Source organism: Malurus melanocephalus, unplaced genomic scaffold, assembly GCF_030028575.1.
Source record: "Malurus melanocephalus ecotype Western Australia unplaced genomic scaffold, MMel_1.1 scaffold_234, whole genome shotgun sequence".
Taxonomy (NCBI): domain Eukaryota; kingdom Metazoa; phylum Chordata; class Aves; order Passeriformes; family Maluridae; genus Malurus; species Malurus melanocephalus.
Genome location: NW_026623466.1, coordinates 889,414 through 910,216, shown reverse-complemented (window position 1 = coordinate 910,216; position 20,803 = coordinate 889,414). Strand labels below are relative to the sequence as shown.

The 20,803-nt window shown below is 39.3% G+C and overlaps 1 protein-coding gene across 1 annotated transcript in view; it reads right to left on the bottom strand.

Moving 5' to 3' along the window:
- Positions 1-20,803, bottom strand: part of AFF3 (ALF transcription elongation factor 3) — a 307,610-nt gene that overhangs the window by 233,319 nt on the left and 53,488 nt on the right. The gene's annotated exons all lie outside the window — the stretch shown is intronic.

Below are 20,803 nucleotides of genomic sequence, written 5' to 3'. Positions count from 1 at the left end.
TATTGGAAATACATAATGCTAGGTCCATCCAGAAGACAAGAAATGGTCAAAATAAACAGTSAGAGAAGACAAATTTTAAATGTAACTTCAGTGAAAAATCACTTCCTCACTTCTCCAGTAACTCCTTACTTGTCCAGTAACCCCATTATGACTCTTGCTGTCATCCCAACAATACTTTTCAAGAAAACAAGCACATGACATGGAAACATTCATGTGATATAGACAAGAAGTAAAAAAAAAAAAAAAAATCCCTTTTATATTCCAGTAGCAATAGAGAGCACGAAGTACCCTTCTGAAGAAAGTCAAGCTTAAAGAAAAATATGAGGAGGTGCAGTGGTTGCATTGTAACACATGGGCTAACGGGAACAATGTATATGCAGTTCAAAAGAATAAAATTGGCCATGCCCAGGCATCTTGGAAAGCTCAGAAAAATTACGTAAACTAGGAATTTGTAAATGGTGGAAGATGCTATTTATTCCAGTGATGAGGCCCTGCTCCTCYCTGCAGCAGACAGGCAGTGGTACTCAAGGTAAGCCCTCCACAYGGGCAGTATGCTTTGCCCATCACTGGACAAAGTGAGGTGTCCTTCTGCCTACCTACTATGAGTTACACCATTCCAGTTTGTCACTGGAATCCACTATAATAATCCTCATTCTCCTTTTATGTTCCTTTTTACTCAGAAAATTACTTGTGAACAGGAATTTGTGATGACTCTCCCATCCTATCCATGCCCATATTCTCATTCTGACCATCAGTTCTTACTATGACCATGTCCATGATATATAAGCATATTCCTCTACTGAGAAACATTCATACTTACAGATTTACTACTTCAGATAGTTTAACTTTGATGTACTCTTTGTTATAAGTTAGGTATAGTTTATCTGCATTCTCTCTTTTTTTCATGATCTTACGTTTCTTTAAGTTAAATGCAAGAATTAAAGGTCAAAAGTGAAAAAGCTGAATTGCAGAAAATAAAGTGAGAAACCTTATCTTAAGTGAAGAGTTATACAATCTGTTGAACTSCTTTCTGTTTGTGGAAGCAAAAGCAGATTTTTTTCTCTCAATAAAGAACGGCAAATTTTGCATATTCTTTCAAGACTTCTACAGGCTCTTACTATAATCTGAGGCCAAGTTTTCACTGGTTTCAGTGATGCAGGATAAGGCATCAAAAAGTTAACTGAAAAAAGAAGCAGGGCTGAAATCTGTTTAAATTTAGTGTTGTCTAGATCAAAGGAAAAACAAGGCATAAAATATTGGTGTGGAAACAATCCAGTGTGAAACAGATGATTAGTCTATGGTTGTAGGGAGACGATAAATGTTTCATTCAGTAGGCTTTTAGCACAGAAGTTTTAGTATCAATAACTTATGTCTTCTCTTTATTCTGTTTTCATTTGCACTGCAATTTTTGGCCAATTTCTCATTACGCTATGAAGCATTCTTGGTCGTTTTCTGYCTTGATTTGCAACAGCATTGCCTCGTTAACAAATTACTGTAAGAGATGGTGTATTCAGAAAGAAGGATTTTATCATCCTTTTATAATCTTCCCACTCTTCCCCTTTCTTGCTATTAYCAAAATATTGAGGAAATAGAGCATTAAACTGTCTGGCATTTACAAACTTCAGGCTCATATATGGAAATGAAATAATTGAGGAAGGAAAAATAAGCTTCCGAAGTGTTTATCAATTCATTATATTAATGCCATCTGTCCCACAGCTATGATGTCAGACTTCTTTTTTCCTTCTTCATTAAGGCATAGTTCGTTTACATGAACTGCTGCTTAAGATACTTGCTGGAACACTTAACAGCTCCCTCATTTGTTTGGTAGTTTTATAGGCCTCTTGTGCTGGAGCAGAGGTACAACAGCTTGCAATGCAGGAAAAGAAAAGATAAAACTACCCCGCTGTGCAGATTTAGTCAATTTTCACTGGCTCTCGCACAGAAAACAAATTGCAACCCCTCACAAAGAGTTCTCTCTCTGCACTGGCAGCCCTGACAAATGCAGACAAAAATGAGTAAATCAGGCAACTTCACATCAGGAGGAAAAAAATGGCTACTGCTCCAACAGCTGCTATCATAATTAAGAACAGATTTCATCACTAAACTCTTGCTGGTTGTATCTGCAGCAAAACAAATACACAGATGTGGCACATTTGCATACTGAAAAATGTGTGCCATGTAACTGAAGCAAATTTGCTTTTTCAGCTCTTAAATATTCACTTTTTAATATGAAACAATGTGGTTGGTTTGCATAATAATCCTCTGTCTTTGCTCATCAAACTCATTCAATCAGTATATGAAGTATAATGCAACACTAATACCTAATAAGTCCACATTTCATGCAATCCAATACCAAAATTTGTTATTATGTCCAATAAGATATAATTYTGAATTGCTTTCTGAACTGTCCTCGGGCACTTCTATTTGTAAATGACATGCTTTAAAAGGAAGATAAAAAAGGGGGAAATATGACAATTACTTCTTTAAATCATGACAAGCACAAAATTTGTTGCCCCTTCATTTATCCACACATTTTAAAAGGTCACCTAGCATCGTTTAGTAAAGCAGAAATGCAACCCTTTCAAAGTAAAAAGGATATAAGATCATGCCCTGTGAAAGCAGGGTGGGATTATTAATGCAACAGTGACTGAACCCCCASAAGTGTAGAATGTCCATCAGAAGCTGCAGTATCCTGAGAGACTCTCTTATAAAACAGTGACTCTAAATTGTCTTCTCCTCACTCCACAGACAGAGCATTCTTAGACATGGCTATTTCATAGCTAAATAACCTAGCTAGTTTTATGCAAACTGTCATAACAGTTTTTTGAAATTGTTTCCTGTCTGTAAATCTGTGATAATTACAGAAAGAATGTGATTRTCAAGGTCTATAGACTGTTTAAAGAGCAAATCTGCAGATCAGCTGATAATTTGAAGAACAGTTTCGCCTTAGATGTATTTTAAGCCGTTCAGTCATGCCACAATTCTTTCCCTGGTGACTACATTTGTTCAATTTAAATCCCTCTGTAGAATTAATTTGTTTATTTTAAGTATTGTGCAGAAGTAGATGATTAAGTTGGAGCACAGTTTTTTTCAGACAGATGCATGTTTGATYAAAGAAGCTTGAATACAGCTCTTACTGTAGGTACTCAAACTGAKGTTTGAGTCCTCAGTCCTCCTTTTCTGGAACTCATTTCAGAAGCTGATTTGCTGTGTATTACAGGAGCTGGGCTCTACAACCTGCACATTTTAGTGATACCTTTATGTGGAGGGGWGGGGATTCACAAAGTGTTCCTGCAGATACCTGCATGCACATCTTTGCACACATACAAAAACGGGTTGTTGCTTGAGAGCCAGTTTCTGGACAGTGGACAACTTTATAAGGCAAATAATTAAATCACTGTAAGCTATTCTGTGCTATTTTACAGAAGTGTCTAATGTTCTGCAAATAGTAAATGGCAAGAATTAAACAGCAAACCAGTGCTTAAAGAATTCAAATGAAGTCTCCACTGAAAATGAGGAGGCTACACAGCTGGGAAAGCAAAGTGGTTACAGAGTAGTGCTAACATATATATGCTTTTTTTTTTTTTTTTTTTATGTTTTTTTTGTCTGTGTTTGGCAAGAAGAGCATCCAGATAATACAAAAAATTCCCTTTAACCTTCTGACTGCCTCTACCACTYTCACCCAGTGTGGCAGCACTGATGAGGTGATTTGTGCAGCCCCGGTGATGGCAGATGAGCACCTTCTATTGCTGTTCTTGGAAATACAGAGAGCTGCCCACGCTTTTCACAGGCAGTGGAAGACACCCACGAGAAGAAAACGGTATCAGAAACAGGGATCTCCTGAGCCAAACCACCACTGCAACCCTGTCCTCTTCCACAGGACTRTATGATCCTGCACCAGACAATCCTTTTCTTTCTTGTTTTACTTGTCCCTTCAGCCAGGGACAGGAGAGGTGCCACACTGTACAGGTCGTGTTATGTTTGAAGACATCTCTAATGTCAATACTAGACCTTACACATTGATAAACTGTCACTTAAAGTAAGATGCACAAGTAGGTGATTCCATATCTGCAGCTCTGCATGCACAGAAAAAGAAGGCCAAATTAGGAGTTTGCAATCACGGTTGAATCTGTTCCACAAACAAAATTCTTATGCATATTAGAATAAGCCCTGAGTTTGAACCATGAAATACTTTTGCAATGAAATTTGTTGGCCTGACATCTTGAAAAACACAGTTTTCCAGATCTGTGCATAACTTTATTATCTGTGCTTTCATAACAGTATTTTCATCTTGAACAATAGCTCTTAAAAGCAGGTTCTTTAAAAGAAAAGGGTAAAGAAAAATTTAGATACGGTTAAGGGTGTTTCCTATCTTAATGGAATGCAACATATAGTAATAAACAAGAAAGGCCTGTATTTTGGGGAGAAAACAATATCAAAAGAACCTGCTATACGAATCAACTATGTTTTTATGTATCTCTTAGCTCTAGATGTTCAGTGCAAGTGACAGAAGAGTAACAGCAAGAAGCCTGTTTTTGTGCACATCTGGATTCTGTTTTGGTTATCAAGTCCTCATTCCTGTTTGTCTGGCAGATGTTGTGCATACATTTTTAAGATGAGTTTGCAGAGGTTTTCAAGGGAACTCAGGGTCATGGATTCTTTTTTTYCCCCCATCTTGTCTGTGGTTCACTTTATCATAAAGGTAATATCAGTCAACTCTGAAAATTTTTCAGCTCCTTTTCTTTATTGTTTTTCTTTTTTAGGTAGTTAAAAAAAGATGAAGTAGCAAGCAATCAGAAAGGTAGCAAAGGCTATATAATCAGTGAATTTGAGTTCCTTTAWGTATCTAAAATTATTAATTTCTTAGGAACCAGAAAAGCAATCTCAGCAAAGCTATCTCCCCCTTGTACTTAAGTACAGTATTTTTCATTGCATTAGAGCAAACAGGACACAGCAAAACAAATTGTGGGTTGCTTTTAATATCAGAAATCAGACAACTGAGATTAGCTCCAGGACACTTGTAGAAGTATTCCCTGATGCATGCTGCACCCACAGCAGTCTGGGAATTGCTTTGTTTTTGAAGGACACAAGCTTTGGGATTTGGGATATGTACAGTATAGATACATCATTTCAACACGGTTTGCATGAAAGCCAATGAAAGCTTAGTTCAAATGTAGCTTTACTAAACTTACTTATATACTGAAATCCTTAAAAATACCATTATGTCTACACCGTTCATCAATGCCAAGTTTGCTTTGTCTGCATGCAAAGAATTAAAGACTACAGTGGAGATATGGGCTAGCCTAATCTGAACATTTTTGTCAAGCCTCACAATTTATACACATTTTGAAATCTGAAACAAATATTTGATTGCAAGTTATTGGGTCGGAGGTAGCCTTCAGTCGCCAGGTATTGTTGTTATAATGGAAAAATGGCAGCATTAGTTTAATGTATTGTAATAGCACAGGGTAATGATCCTTAGCTCAGTAGTACTGAAATACCTTGACAACAGCAGTTGAAGTCAATGGGAGCATTGCAAGTGCATATAAAAGTGCAGTCTGCAGACCATTAGGCATAATTTCATCACATCTTTATTGGAATAAAAATTGCACTTAGGCTTCTGCTGTGGCGTTGGCAATTTAGAAACATTCTATTTGTGTACATGAATTTTACAAAGACCCTCTGTTAAACCAGCGATTAAACTAATGTTAGGGTGCATGGACACTGGGAACTTACTTGCATCTGGTAAGAGACCARCAAATAAAGAGGTAAATGTCCAATGTTGGTGGTGTGAGACCACTGATACAYATAAATGAAACATACCTATCCTTTGAGATATAGATACTGCATTTTGTGTCTCAGCCCTGACACCCTGACAGAGCACAGACCTTTGCAGAGATCTGCTTCCCCTTGAACATTCCACAGGTCTATTTATTAGGGAAGAAATGAGATCTACACAYAAACAGCCCCCTTGCAAACCACATCTCCAAGGGTACACTGCGTGCTAACTTATGTACTCATGTTTTTGCACAAGGTTTAAAATCAGATACAGCTCTGCTAAGAAAAGTCACAAAGTCTCCAAGCTAGTCACATAATAGTTTACCAGTGCCTCAACTGCACAGGGAACATGCCACCTGCTTGCTAATGGCACAGKTTGCAGACATCCCTGGGAATTCCCAGCTGGGCACTGAGATGCATCCTCTCATCACTGAGGGCAGCCACCAGACAGCCCTGYRCTGCCTTCCTCTCCACAGACACCAGTGTATGTTTTMATGGGCTGAGGCAGCCCCTCAAACAGCTCTYGGCCTCCAAAACTGACAGGAGCTCTGAAGRTTRTCATCCCTTTCTTGATGTTTCATTGGAAATACTTGTTTTACTGGAAATAAAAAATACAGATAAAAACTTCAAGTAATTTACTATTTTTCTGAAACCTAGGAGGAAATAATGGCTGCTAATTTACTACCTGACTCCTRTGCGAGGCAGCAGAGGGAACAAAAAACGTGGCTTCAAAGAAAAGGTCCTTAACAAAATGCTTTGCATTATCAAATGCCAAGAAGGCAAAACAAATTCCTCCAGAAAACATTCTCATGCCAATGTCAAAAGTCATGACCAGCCAAAAGAAAGGAAAATTAGGTGAAAGTAAAAAAAAAAAGGCTTAGCTTTGTGTGGTCTCTGGAGGAAGGAGAAGATAATTGTCAACATCTTTATCATCTGGACACCAGCTATTTCAACTATGCAAAAAGACAGGGCCCAGTGACCCCAGACWGAAATATAGCACAAGGCCATTATACTTGTCCCCATTACTCGGTTGAACTATTTTCCATTTTTATCTTTCAGTAACACAGTTGGGATGTTTAACACCTTCTGCCTTCAATCTCAGCCAAATGATGCCAGYAGTTTGGAGTCACCAGAGCCTGGCAACAATGCCACCTGTAGCACTGCCAGCCCTGCTGACTTGCTTCAAGAAGTAAGCTACCTTCAGCAAGAAATCACCATTTGCAMGTCTGACATTAGCTTGGGAACAATTACATGCTCTGAGCAATGGGTCCATTTTATTTAGGGGGAAAAAAATCCCCGAACAAACTCACGCGGCAACTCTTCCTGGTTGACTTTGTGAAAGTCAAAATAAATCCATGAGGAAAGGGCTGTCCAAGCTCCTGAGCTTAGTGCTGCTWAGTGCTACTGCAATTCTCTCACCCATATAAGAGAACAAAAACAACAAAACACCATCAGAGGGCTGCCAGCACCATGCACAGAAAGTCAGAAGTAGGCTTGGTTACATAGCGAGGCATCAGTTTGTTCTCACATTCACAATATGTCATACCAGTGGGGAAAAAATTGTAATTAGCAGGAGCTCCACATCATTTGGTTTAGCACAGCTTTCTCAATGCAAATGTCTCCATTTATTTCCTCCCCATGTAAGGCCTCCGGCTCACACTGGTGGTTCCCCTCCTGTCTTACTCGGCACAGCTGCTCTATTCCTTTCCACTGATCTCACACATGCGYCCCAGCCATCCAGCCGAATTCCTTCAACATCCTGCCCTTTTCTGGGACAGAAGTGTCCTTTCAGCTCCAAAGAGTGTCCTTCATTATCATTAAAGGAAATGCAGCGAGTCCTAACTATCTCCTGCCCCTTCGGAGCCCTTGTGTCAGTCTGCCTTCTCCAGCCAGTGGAGTACCAGACAAACGCCTCGTGTAATAACAGCCGGGCTGTGCTTTCAGCTTCACCTTCTCTATCCCCTCCTCCTTACCTCAGTCTTCCTCCCAAGTGTGGTCTTTGCTCACSCTATTAAGACTTCCTCCTCCCAAACACCATCTCTGTTTTTCCATTTGGGTACTTCTCTCAGCCTTCYCGCTATCTCCTTTCTTCAGGTGTGATAGGTTAATTTACTTTCCAGGCTTCTGTTAACCTTTCCTCTGCCTTTCCAGGGCTGATAGGCTCTATCACAGGCTACCTCTCGCTGTGTGCTTGTACAGCACCTTGCATAATGAATCCCAACCTCAGGCTTTTCAAAAACATTATCAAGAATTCAAGCTTCTTGTCAAACCCAACAGAAAACCACCCTGTCGTACATTTGCTGAAGAATAAGTGGGAAAGAAGAATRTACAGAGCTGACCTGTTCTCACAGCTCTTTGCACCATCCTGCAGTTTCCCTCTATGCTGTGCACTTAGCCCTCAGTTGTAATCATGCACCTCAAAAGCCTACCTGAACCAACACAGTCTAATTTTTAATCTTAGCATATCACGGTTTAATCAGAAAAATTTTGTGTGTGCCTATTACTTGTTACTTAATCTGTGAAATTCAGCCTATAAAACCTGTTGGTGTAAAGATAAGCACATTATTTAATATCCAATTAAATGTGGTCACCAGAGAAATCACAGCTTATGCAACTTTATCAGAAAAAGATTAATCTATTTCAGGCTTAACCCAAAATGTCATAAAAGAACTCATGAATTTAGATAGGAATCCACTTATTAGCCAAAGACATTTTCCTATTGAGTAAGAACAGTCTAAATTGCTGCCTATATTTATACTTGGTTCAATCAAATTTCTGTACTCAGTAGCTGTCATTGATTTTCAGGACAATTATCAAACAAAAATGATGAACAAACTGCAGGAACATTATAGAGTCTTTTTCAACTCCACAGTAATCATTAGAAAATGYACAGTCTGCTCATTGATAATGCTTTAATGGCTCACAGAGTGACATCATCAAATTTAGAAGACAGTCACACCCAGAAGGCAGAAGATTTTTTTTAGCATTACAACTTACCACTTTAAAGTTAATTGTATTTTGCTTGGTGTTTCAAACCATGCAAGGCTGCACTGAAGTTGCTTTTTTTCATATTATGTGATMATTCCCAAACCCATGATTTTAGAATAAGGAGGCAAATAGTTGAACTTTTTTCTTTAAATTAAGCAGACTTTCTTTCCTGTCTAGAAACTGACACTCCTCAGTTCATTAGCTGAATTTCCCACAGGGCCTACAAAGGCACATTCCATTTCTATACTGTTTGATTTGTCTAGCTGATTTATTTTAAAAGAAGTATTCTGTATTAAGATTATTGAATAATAACTATGGGGTTTCGTCTTTCTACATTAATTATAATCTTCAGTAAGATACAGTATTTCATAGTACAGAAAAATGGTTTACAAAAAAAGGTGTGTAGGTCTATCTGTAGAAGTAGCAGGGCTGCAGTTAGCTGCTGGGGTGCAACAATTCTGTTTTTTGTCTGCTCGGTCAACCTGAGACAAAAGGTTCAAGTGCAATGGCTAAAAATCAGTATTAAACAATGACGCTTAATGGCCTACTTAAAATGAGCTCAGTGATCAGCCCCACTCCACTGAGTGCAAAAATACCTTTCTGCAGTCAATGCATAAAATGTATCATTTAGAAAAGCTACAAGAGTGTAAAACTCATACCTGGCTACGGCAGATTTGCTGAACTGTATATTCCCCTCAATTCTGTAAATTCTTTTGTGGTACTCTGCAGATAAGGAGCTCATTTGCAAACTTTGGCATGGATGTCAATTTTGWATAATTTTGAAAAAAATGGGAGGATGATTTATATGGACAGCATCTTCCTGTCACGGAATGGSAAACCTATGCTTCTCAGAACAGCCTGTGGATGTCCATTAGCTTAGCCCTTGCTCTGAATACACAAAAATTCAGCATAAAGAAAACAGCAGGTTTATTTTGCAAGCCAAGCTCATGGACGAGAAGATATGAGTGGGAAATACGACCCCCTCCATTTCAAGAGAAATAAATTAGGCCTGCATTTGGGTGTATTTTAGAGCAGACAAGAACCTCACCTGGGCACCACACCCAAGAATCCAAGAAGGTGGGGATTGCTTCCTACACAGGTCCTGAGCCAATCCCACAGGCCCCCAGATGCTGGCAGCAGCTCCAGGAGAGGCASACCCTGTCCCTGTCCCTGTCCCTGTCCCTGTCCCTGTCCCTGTCCCTGCTCCTGTCTGCCACTGCACTGACCTGCAGGGAGCCACCAGCCCCACCTGCCCGAGCCCACTCAGCTGCAGAGCCTTTGCTCAGCGGAGCTCTGCCAAGAAGTGGCAGCAGAAGGATTTGCTTCTCTGTGGACCATCAAAGATTTGTGGCAGGTACTTTTTAGCTGAACTTCCTCGGTGGCAGCCCTTCATCCTGTGCTCTTTATATAGCAGCAATTAGCATATCTGAGAAATCCCCATTCGGCATGTTTTATGGTCTCTTCTCTGTACTGAGATAGTTCTGTAAGTTATGAGCAGAGACATGCCATAATTCCTAATGTACAACTGTCAGGAAATCACTCACRTAGATTTATTCACTGAACAGTTGGTGAGGAAACTGATTCTGAACAGGGAGCTAGAAACTTTAATTACGGGAGAGAAAAAAATTACCTCACACTGGTCAAGAAGCTGCTTTGAAGCTCTAAAGATATGACCTGAAATTAACAGATTGTTGCAGTACAGTGTTTCTGAATTTATATGCCGGCTTCTGCCACCAATTTTTATTCTGTATTTCTATTGCTGACTTTCTTCAAAGTAATAATGATGTCAAGAAACAACCACAAGTATTACATCTGAACTTCTGGAACAAAACAAAGGAAGAATAAAGACAAAAGATTGTCTTCCCTCAAGCAATATCTTCTTGAYCAAAGGAAGTTCATACAATGCAGAAAAGAAATACTCCTCCCTGTCAAACCCTGGTCTTGAATGCAATGGCAAAACTCCTATTAATTTCTACTGGAGTATGTGCAGTGAATAACTCAGATGGAAGTGGTAAACCATAAGTGACATAATCACTCAAGAACTGTCTCTGCCTCAAGTGACCTAAATGACAGGAAGAAATACGGTGAGAAACATTAATTTGGAGTTCAGTAAGAGGCCTTTGCTTATCCTTCTGGGTTAACTTCCATCTCCCGTGCAGTTATGGAGGAGTTTCATGTGTCACTCTGTATGGTCAGCTGTGGCACAGACATCAGAACACAAAATTGGGGTTCAGTCTTTGCACCTTTGCACTCAGCCTTGACATCAATTCACCCTGACTTTGYTTACTCTGGGCCTGTGGCCAGCCAAAAGTCTGTCCAGCCTTGCTCTGGGGATGGAATAAGGTGCACGATGATCCAGATGTGCCATCCTCCCCTCCACCAGCCTCCCAAATAATCTTCCATCTGATTCCTCAACTGGGACCTCCAGCAAATGGGGCCAAGGGAAGCAAGCCTGTTCTGGCAGCAGCACYGTCACAGAAGGTGTCCCCATCTGCCTTCACCTCAGCTAATCACTTTTGCAACCAGATTTACAATATTCTTTACAGAGATGTCATTAATGCTTATGAAGAGCATTGATACTCCTGAATGCAATAGGTTACAGTAGYAAAAAACAAAGCATTTTGGGTCTAYTGATAAGAATGCAACTAGGTATTATCAGAAGCTATATTCCCTCTGAATAGGGGTGGTGGGAAAAAAAGGACCTGCAGTTTCAGAAGATGCCAGCTCTGTGCAGAGGTTGTTCACAGACATTTAGATACCCTGTGTGACCATGAAATTTAGCCTTTTCCACCTCCCACAGAAGCTGTGTGTACTCACAAGCCCAGATTTGTGCCTTTTGCAATACTGCCCATGAAGGGAAAAGGAGTAATGCCTTTTCCTCCCAAGACAGTGATAGCACATCTGTGAAAGTGGTGATGCCTCATTGTCTAAATTTTTCYTCTCCTGGGAGAGGACAAGCCTCTTTAGAAATCACCACAACCAAGCAGTTTGATTCTTTTTCAGGGGAGTACTCTGGACCTAGGTCCCTATCCAGGAGCAGAAACTGCATGGGTTTTCCTCGTGGGAACAAACACACTACACAAAAACAATAAAGCTTTGGGCCCTGCTCAGCCATCTCCAGGCTACKGAAAGATCTTGCATATAGACTTGATCATAAATTATGATTGCTGCTTATGGTATTTTTCAAACTGTCTCACACTGCACTTGATCCTCCCATGAGGACAAAAATTTAGACCGTGACTAACTCCTTCTCGGTGAGTTTCCCAAAGCATAATTTCATTCTTTTCTCTTCAGGCTCCCACATAATTCTTTTCTCAGACTCCTTCACTGTTATGGAGTGTAGTTAATTTTTATGTCCTTTCTGTCTATTTAACTTTTCCTGCATGCAAAACATTAATGATTTGGTGTAAGGAAGACAATTCATTATCTGCTAATGACATTTTCCCAACTGTCCTTCTGACATTGCACTTTCTCCTTTGTCCCATGCCTTTTTTCTGGACAGCATACTTCTGCTCTGGTCTGCTACTTCCATGAAATCAGAAATTAACCAGCTAATAAGCTTTATTGTATCAGATACCTCTGATAATGTGTTTTCTTGTATCAGATGTCCCTGAGATTGTAATTAAAATCATAAAAGGAGTCTTAGAAAATAYTGCAAAACTACCAAATCATGGCCATTTCATATACTTTGTATTAATACTTGGTTTGATCATAGTTGTGATCTATTATCTTGCAGCTGTCTTCCCCTTTTCTACTTCAGGTCTCAAAGTTTCAGCAGTCACAAAAAGCTGTACCTGTTCCTGTATTTGGCTGCAGTGGTAMAAATAGTTTTAAATATGCACAAGATTTGATTAGCAATAGATTATGCTGCTGGTATTTGTATACTAATAATCTCTAGCATGTGCAAGAAAATAAATTCACCTTCAACATCTCATTTCAAAGAAGTTACAAAGTAGAGTCTTCCATTCCATTTCTCCTTAAGTATCTGTGGTAAGAACTAACMAGAAATGTTCTTTATTTTCCTTTCTAGCTATAGAAGCTTCCCATACAGCCATTTGCAGTAAATGCAGRTGAGTATAAACAGCAATATTTGGTTCTGGGAGAAAATGCTGGTTCCCAATACTCCTGACCTTGTGGCTCACTGGCTTGAATTATTYTTGTATATTTATCTTCTGAATGAAATGTGCTGAAAAGTGACTTCACATTGTGCCTCCATTGCTCAGAGAAACACACTGGTAGAAGAAAGTGGGAAACGTATGAGAGAATTTGGGAAAGGAAATGCTTGTCCTAAACCATGTAAGGAGCAACCTCAGCCTTTCTGGCATGCTGGTCTTGACCCATGAAGAAAAAAGGTACCATATTTCAGAACATGGGACTCTTATATATAAAATACAATTTAGAYATTTGGAATTACATGCATATATAATGTACACATTTCTTTACAGATGCATTTTTCTCCAGACAGTCCGGTGCCTGCTTTAATTTGGAAGCTATCCATTTTCATACAAAGTTAACCAAGAGTGACAGGAAATCAGATGCTTGCGTTATATATCTTTTTTGAACTTGGGAAAAAAAAAAGCTTCCTGTTAATTACTTTTCTAGGAAGCTATTTTGTGATACCACAGGGATAGATCTTCCATATTCGGAAGTGCAACAGAAATGACAACTTTATGACACACAGTGTGAAAAAAGTATGTTACATGCAGATAGTTAAAAGAATACTTATCTTCATTTATTGTTATGTGACTATGTGACCAATGATAAAGAATTTAACTGCTTCTGGTCTGGCTGGATGAATTTACAATTACTGGAGATCTGACCTGTTTAACCTTATATGTCAAATGGCACATAGACATTATTTATTTAGCTGGAATTAACAGTGATCTGTGAAGCTCACTGTATTTTCCTTTGGATCCCTTGCTCATCAGTCTTACCTGACCCCAATGAGTATTTTCAGTGGCRACAGTTTCATGTAATTCTGATTCATGAAAGACTGGGAAACTACAGAACAAGGAAGTTAAAYAGTTCTCATAGATTTTTTTTATTTAAATTTAAAATATCCTAAACCACCTGCACATCCTACATGATCTATTAYAGATTGCTGTGAAGACAAGGAGTAGACAGAAATGCCCTACCTTGCTATGACAATTGGGAAGGAGAATGTGAGCTGGTATTAATGCACTCTGCAGGAGCAACAAGGGTTTGGGCTCCTCGCCTGACTGCACACGGACACAACACTCCAGTGCTGTGCAATGGGAGGTCTGGGAAACAGAGTGAGTTTAAGTATTTCACTGGTAATCTGAACTCCACAGCAAGCCCTCTCTCTCTATACCAGACCCTCTCTAAGCATTCTTTTGTTTAAGAAGCCACGAAGCAGAGGGAGAGAAGATGCTCAGTCAAAACTTTGCATGGAGGACAGTTTCTTGTGTTGCACCGCCCCAGCACCCAGCTCCCGCAGCCACATCCAGAAAGRTCTGCTTTCTGCAGCTGCTGAATACCTTACAGACCTGGAGCAATTCCTGCTAATGGGGCCAAAGGTGGAAAAGATAGCAATAMCATGTATCTTCGCAGGCACATTTTACAAAGAACGTCTATTAGACTCCATTGTTTCTGGTCAGGAGGACTTTTATTACATGCAGTTATCATCATAAGCACTACAATGGATTAAAAAAAATCAGACAAAATGTGCAATTAAAATCTGGGGTTTGTAACTCCAGAAATCTTATTTCCTTCATCAATAACTTTAGTGCTYACCACAAGGAACTAAAGAGGCAATTATACAGGGCTGTGGACATTTTTATGCATGCACTCTTGTATCAGCTCCAGAGCTGATTCATAAACCTAGCCATCTACTCTGGGGGGTTAAAAACAAAAAGGCAAGACGAATACAAGTTTCTCACAATGAATCATATTCTTAAATCCATTGAGCTTTCCTTACTCCAAAAGTGGCCACTTTTCCAACCTTTGTAAAAGACGAAAAGACCACTTTTATCAAAGGGAAGAACTGACTTACAAGAGATCTGAATGAACTACTCAAAGGATGTTTTCAATAAATAGAAGAAACCTCAGGGAAAACTTGCAAAAAAACAAATGCAAACATTAAGGAATTTTCTGGAAAACTGTAAGTTTGCATCAAATTTCAAGATACTTTGATCATAGTCATCCTACCAATGAAAAACAATGAGGAACAACTGGTTCACCATAGCAACAAACACACAGCATATACCATATGGTAATGAGTCCATATAGAAAACTTTAGAGGCCATGATTCTTTTAAATCCTTTATTTTCAAAAACCTATACGTAAGTTTATCAAGTGCTTTCTCAGAAAAAAAAAATGCTGACAATTAATTCAAAAGAGAAAAGAAAGTTGTTTTTACTGAGGATGGAAACACTAAACGTAGGGAACTCTAAAAGTAAAGTAAAGGTGTCTAAACAACATCTCCCTTCTGGAAGAGTTGTCATGGAAGAATAACCAGAGAGATTAGGCCCACTGTGTTCACTGAAGCTGCTCTCAAATTCAGTTGTTGTGTGCCTTGGTGACTGCAGAATGCAAGAAAGGCAAGGGCTTGTGTGCCAATTTGAAAAAAAAAATTAAAAAAAAATCCTTCATATTGTGGACTCCACTGTATTTGTTAAGAGCATTTCCAACACTACTCTGTTTAACAGACTCTTTCTTTGCAGTCCTGCTCTGTTGAATTAAATACAGGCAGAAATGCACAGCCCTCCCACAGACACACTCGAAGGTCCTGAATAACCCACGACTAGCAGGGATCTTCGCACCACACTGCTCTTGTTGTGYAGTTCTTCCTGCTTAACGTGGGAAAACATTCTTTATTTGTGGGGAAGGTCAGTGCCATCATTACAGGGATGAATTGATCTGTGTCTTCTTGTAAATGCAGCCTGAACATCTGGGAAAGAAAACATCTACAACTGGCTCATATTTACAAGTACTTGAGTGCTGTGATTGCTAACTGGCTTCTCAAGCACGGCAATTCTTCAATGAAATCGATAAATGGTAGAGCAGCACCAACACACTTAATTCTGCGCTTATGTCTCCAGCCTCTTTGGGCGCATCCTGAAACGGTGCCGGAAGAAGTCTGGACCCYTTTGCTAATGCATTCAATCTCTCCCTCCCTTTTATCTAAAGGCATCTTAGACTGCACTTTTATTTTCATTTCTGCCTTTCTGGGCCAGAATGGAACACCCTGGGAGGTAAAGAAAAAACACCCGGATTCTACTCTTAGTCCTTCAACACACTCCATGGCAGCCAGGGGATGTGGTGTTGTGCCTCTGAGGAAAAGCACTTACTAAATCTCCTCTAAACCCTTTTCCTTCCTCATGAGATAYTGTTTCCCCTCTACTGTCCCACAGATCCAGATATGAGTTATTTCCAGAGGAAACATGCACTGATAATGACTATCTTCCCTGTTTAGTTTACACTGGACCTTCTGCTCTCAAATGAGATGTAGCAGCAGGTGAACCTGCATCTTCAATTTTMAACTGGAATGGAACTGTTCATTATACATGCATCCTCTTAAAAGAGATTGATTTTGATCTAATTATCAACATTGAGGCCAAACTGTGAAGAGTTTTTTCAGAGAGAGGAAAGAGTTGTGGGACATTTTTGCTTTCCATTAATATKTGGGGATCAAGCTGATAGGTGAAAAAAAGATTGCAGATTTAAAGGACACTTGCTAGCGTGTGTGYCAGATGCTGATAGCTATATATAGCTACTCAAAGGAGAGTGACTGCAGAGTATCTTATCCAGGCAAACAGGAATTTGCCTGAGTAAGATCAGGGCAAAAATTAAAAAAAAAAAAACAAAAAAACAAAAAACAAAGCAACCCCAAACTCAGCCTTTAATCTCTGGTGGATTACTTCTGCTGCAGAAGAAGTTGTGTAAGTACTCCCTGAAGTGAATAAGAACATGTCCTCATGATGACCTTACCTACATTCACATAAACGKGTTTCCAAATTTAACAAAACCAAATCTTCCTTTTTACCATTAGGCTGATAGTCATTCTTGAATACAACCTCTATTTCTTTGCTCCATAACCCTTAAGAGAAGTAAGCAAAGGACAATAGGCAAGGCTTCTTCAATGTAATAAAAAAGCAGCATGCAGCCTCTGAGATGAAATTCAAAAACAGAACTTGGATATAAAGAACATGATTTGCCATCCTAGGTTTTTCTTATTGTTTCACTCAGGAACATTTTAGAAAAGAGAAGCACTTGATTTCCCTGCCTCTCTTCCTCTATACTCTGGTATCAAATTTTTCTTCCCTTTTATCCAATACAGTGGGTTTTTCCCTACAGCAATATAATTTTTAAGTAGTTCAAAATGTGAAATAGCAGTACTTGAGATGACGAGCTATCATTTCTACAGAGCACTATGATAATTTTGGAACGACCAGGAGGTTGGGTATGGATTCTAATTAACACTGATGAACCTGGCTACTAAAGATTAAATTCCCAAATGAGTAAATGCTACCTTTCTACACACAGGTCTATCCAAATTATTCTCATTAAAACAATTAAAAAAATTTATAAGCATCAGTCTGTGCCAAGATATTGAAGGCTTTCCAAAACTGATTAAAAATACAAAATGAGGTATTGAACTGCATTAAAAATCAACCTTTTCATGTATTGAAAAGTAATGGTCTGTAATTTGTATTCAAGAGATCTTATTTCCAGTGAATAATAATTGTACTGCAGCCAACTCTGTGCCCCGTTTCTCTGAAAACCTCACGGGATGTACAGAAGAGGGATTTGTGTTACTTTGTCTTATTCTCCAGTTCTTATAGGGTTAACTTTGTTTCATTATGAGTTTATTTTTCCACTGATGGTTCTTTCAAACTGGTAAATACAAATGGAAGTGCATAGGCATCATAGAATGGTTTGGCTTTGAAGCGATGTTAAAGATAATCTAACTTCAATCCCACTACCATGGGCARGGACTAGACCAGGCTGCTCAAAGCCCCATCCAACCTGGCCTTGAACACTTCCAGAGACAGGGCATCCACAGCTTCTCTGGGCAACCCTTTCTAATGTTTCACCATGCTCAGAGTAAAGAATTTCTTCCTAATATCTAATCTGAARCTATCCTCTTTCAGCTTCAAGTCATTACCTCTTGTCCTATCATTATATGCCCTTATAAGAAGTCCCTCCCCAGCTTTCTTGTCTGCTCCCTTTAGGTCCTGGAAGGTGCCATAAGGTCTCAGCGGAGTGTTCCCTTCTCCAGGCTGAGCAGCCCCAACTCTCCCAGCCTGTTTTCATAGGAGAGGTGCTCCAGCCCYGTGATCAACTCARTGTCCCTCCTGTGGGCTCACTCCAGCAGCTCCACATMCTTGTCATGTCRGGGGCCCCAGAACTGGGATCAGATAAACTGATAAGGCTCTGGAAAGGGGAAAAGCCAACTCCTGAATAAGAAGAAGTATAACCTCAGCAACAATACAGGCTGGGTGCCAACTGGCTGGACATGAGCTCTTCAGCAAAGGACCTGGGGGCTCTGGTGGACAACAAGCTGACCAGGAGTCAGGAAGATCTCACCGTGCTGCCCACTCGAACCCCCAGTGCACAGTGACTGCCCCACCTGGCCCATCTCAGCCATGCATTTTTTTTTTAGCCTACATAAAGCTTCATTTCACCCCCAGCACTTCAGATACTCCATCCCCAAGCCCTCTGTCTCTCTCCTTCTTCCTGTATTTTCCTGGCTGCTCTTAGTCAGATTTCTGCCACTCTCATTTCTGTTTCCATGTAGCTTCCAGGCACTGCTGTAGCCTACTTGTCAGCCTTCTTTCCCTCACAATCATCCTGTATGGCATCTCTGCTCTTCCCATAGCCACTAGGGATACTGCATCTTTCCTRGCCAATACCTTTAGCCTCACTCTGAGGCCTCARTTTGCCTGGAAACATTCACAGGACYRTGGCAGCTTTTGTGTTGCAAGCAACTTAAAATTTCTGGCCCTTAGAGGGAATGGTGAACATTCGATGTAAAGGAGAAACTTTATGAGTTTAGAAGAAAAAAAATTTTTTAAAGGATGTGAATTCTTACACAACTCTAATAGAAGTCTTATGATACAAATAATAGGAAAGGAAAAACATTTTGAAATTAAAGAAGTACAACTGAAAATCAAAGGGAGGCTGGATTAAGCAATATTGAATAAAAAACTTTTAGTCTTGGCCAAAATTTCTCCCCATAGCAATACCAGTGGGTTATAAATTACAACTTGTGCCATTTGGGATGGAAGAAGTCAGAACAAAGAAAATATCAGGATAAAGGGAAAAAAGGTGATCTAYTGTCTTCAATTGATCTTTCAGATGTAAACATTGTCTTTCATTAGCTCCAGTTTCAAACCTCAACACCCATAGTACCTGCTATTTTTCTTCTTAGAAATTTGTCCATTTTTCGTAATTGTCTTTTTTAAACCACAAGACAATAGTTTTGGTTCACCTCCTTCAACTTCAGTTAAATGTTTATATTTTTTTATCAACTACTGTTTCATTAAGACTGCATCACATAAAATCTGTGAGAAATTGGTGAATATTTTAGTAGGTACCCTGCAGTCCACTCTATCCTACTGTAGTCTACAAGGCCATTCAGTATCTGAACAAGTTAGTTTAAAATGATCTCAGCTATGTCTCCTCAGCTAGAAACTGCAGCATGAACTTACGCTTATCCATCAGCATGGATTACCCTCGACAAATTAAATCTTGCTTTCCGGAGGCAGGTGMATTTGGAATGCAAATGGTAAATCCTGATTTTCAGACAAACAAATGATTGCCTATCAGAGCTCCTTTCCAAAGTAGTCCTTAGAGTATTGCATACATGTAAAGGGGGGAAATTTGAAAGAGTTAGATAATTGCCACAGGCATCTTTAATTCTAACAACACTTCTCACTTGCAGATAGAAGCAAGCCTGAAAGAGGCAATAACAGCTAAATGGATATTAGTATCTGCCGTTACCTGATCTATCTGCACAATTACAGCAGTTTGTGAATGCTTAATTTGCTTATAAAAGCTTAAGAGCCTAAAACAACCCCTTTTCAGGAACAACATATCACCTACATGTTGTTTGGAACTGATGGAACTTTCACTTGGAGAAAAATCACAGAAGTAATTGCTTCCAGAGAGATTTCTTTCCCGAACCAAACCCAAGAGGGAATACAAGAGTCAATTCCATTTCTGAAAAGCAGCCATTAAGAGGCCAGAGAACTTCACCAAAAATTAGGTTTTCCCACTTCTTTAACAATGCGAGAAACRGAATTTTAAGACTAAAAACATCTCAAGATACACCACAGCTATCAAGGAAGAGTAAACAATCATTGCCTCTTCTCTGAGAAAGTCACAGTGATCCAGTCAAATACAGTCCTATAGTCCTATAAATACTATAAATTTTTTTAAGTCATGGGAGCTCTATCAATTTGCACAAGAGGATGATGTGACCATCTTTGTATTGGCATATAGGCTTTCAAATACACCCTTGAAAAAAAAAATCATCCTTTATTCTGCCAAAACAAATCACATCCTTCCCATTAAAAAGACCAAACAGTCAAAAAAATCACAGTCAAAGTGGTAAAGCAAAGTGTCCTTCTGGCATAAAAGGAATGTGGAATGAATGAATATGAAATAAGTACAAGCAGAAAACTTATATATCTACTGCTGATAAAGAAATGTTTTCCAAAAGCTTTTTCAGACACGTTCTCATACTTGTAGCATGGCCAGGTGTATTGGGTCAACACACTACACCAAGTGTCTACAGATGGCAATGCTTTAAGAAGAAACCTCAGTCTTCTCAGAAATTGGCTCGAAACACAGACACTATCGATTAAAAATCTCTTTACTGTATTCTCATCTATTCCACAGATTTCATATTGTGTATGTAATTTACTTGGATTGTGAAACTACTTTGACATTGAGGATGGCAGAACTACTTCTGGTCACATGCAGTTCATTTAATCTTTGCCAAAGAGAAAGAAGTCAATGAAATACAAACAATAAGAAGCAATACATCTGCCTAGAAAAAAAAAAAAAAAAA